We start from the raw sequence: 2229 nt of genomic DNA, 5'->3' as shown, positions 1-2229 counted from the left end.
TTCAGATTTTATTTCATTAAAATATGAAATTTTACAGGCCTTGCTGACTTGCCAACAGTAAGGTTTTATTTCCTCAGATCTGTACTATTGCACTAATTTTACTGAGCCTTTAGATACTTCATAATTCAACATTCTTAACAATTTTCTAGATTAACACCTAATGTACATTTGTTTTAGGGAATATTATTATTGCTAATTGTTCTTTTTATGCTTATCATCTTGCTAAGGAAGGTGAGCATCTGATTATGGTCACTCCAAGGATTGATTCGCTTTAAATTCCAGGTGGTTTATTAAAGCCCCAGATGAGAAAACTGTCTAAGAACCATTTTTCTGGCTGCCTCCATGTTGCTCATTGTGGTCTGATGCTAATGGCAGTGTCCTTAAAGTGCCCTTAAATTGTCCAAGATTAAAAATTCCCTCCAACATGGGACATGATTTCCTGGGATAGGTCCATCCCAGCGACATGGGACTAAGTAAATACATGACTGATTAAGGATGCTTTCTGAGAAAGATCATAATCAAAAGGGGGAAATGTGAAAAGTGACATGAGATGGGGTCACTTATATCAAGGGGTTTTACAGTGAAGCTGGGAGGCCATTAATGAGGTGAACCTGTCCTCACCCATGAAGCTATGAAATTTTAAACTGGACCAAATCCCAAATATCCCAAAGACTCAAACCAAATACCTGCAATTTGCTATAAGAGATTTTGCTTAGCAACCAATTGTATTCAGTCAAGATTGGCTTTTTACGCCTAACACCAAGGAAAAGTTCTTTGTAAATAATGTATACAAATATTCCCTTTTGCTTAAAAAACTGCTGACTTTTGCTTCCTAGTAGGATACTATTTGAGTTACTTACCCAAGTCTGTATATCCTGAATAGCAGTTCTTTGATCCCAAATAAATTCTCTTGCCTAATTATTGCCGCCTCACAACTTTACATTGACAGTTTAAAATTGTACAGCAGATCTCTAGAGCTTTCTTATTTCCGTGATGACTGTTGATTAATGATTTTTCATTTTTCTCTCCCCTTATTCCTGGTCAGTACAATTCTAATCTTTGACCTTATGAATTTGACTATTTTAGATATTTAATATAAGTGGGATCATGAATTACTTGTCTTTCTGTGTCTGGCTTATTTCACTTAAAATAAGTCTTCAAAGTCCACCCATGTTGTTGCATGTAGCAAAATTTCTTTCTTTTTAAAGGCTGGGTAGTATTCCATAGTATATACCACATTTAATATATCCATTCATCAGTTGATGGACATATAGGTTGATATACATATGTTTCTGCATTTGAGTTATCACGAATAGAGCTGCAATGAACATGAGAGGGCAGATATTTCTTTGAGATCCTGATTTCAGTTCTTTGGGGTGTATACGCAGAAGTGGGACTACAGGATCATCACAGGGTAGTTAATGTTTATTTTTTGAGAAATCTGAATGATTTTTAAATTTAAAACTAAAGGAAAAAAAGAGTGAGCCAATAAAGAATGAGGAGAATATATTTAGATGGGGAAACAGCAATTGGAAAAGATTAGATGTGACGTAGAGGGGAAATGTCAGTTCTAATTCCTAAAGCATGGAGAATGGTGAGATGGGAAAAACAGTTTCAGATGATGAGCTGTATGAGGTTCTTTTTTTGGAGAAAATGTGATAAACAGTTTGTATTCTTCCAATGTATATCTTTATATCACAAAAGATGGAACACCTTTATGTTTAGCCTTTCATACTCCTTTTGGGAGCTTTTTTAAGTTTCCTAGATCCTATGTATCTAGCTATTTTTATTTCTTTCATTTTTTCACTTTATTTATTTATTTATTTTTTGGCAAGCATTTGCTTATTTTAGTGACATTCTCTGTTAGCATTTCAATTTGGTGTATACATCTGGCAGGGTTTTTTGTTTGTTTGTTTGTTTGTTTTTAATACCAAAATATTTGAAGTCTTCAGGATAGTTTCCCATTTTCTTTTTTTTTTTCTTTCTTTCTTTCTTTTTTTTTTTTTTTGTTACCCATTTTCATCATCTTCCCTTTAACTTTGTGGTTTTTTTTGAGAAAGGCTTCTCTGTTTTGGTTATTTTCAGTTTGATGTAGTTACAAATTTTATAATTTTTGTTTTGGTATTTTAGAAGTTTTTCCATAATTGTAAGGTTGATAACTACCTTTCATGGAAAAAATATTTATTTAAGTGCAAGTTTCTTTCTTTCTTTCTTTCTTCTTACTTTTAT

Source organism: Meles meles, chromosome 7, assembly GCF_922984935.1.
Source record: "Meles meles chromosome 7, mMelMel3.1 paternal haplotype, whole genome shotgun sequence".
Lineage (NCBI taxonomy): Eukaryota > Metazoa > Chordata > Mammalia > Carnivora > Mustelidae > Meles > Meles meles.
This window is presented reverse-complemented; position numbering follows the sequence as displayed.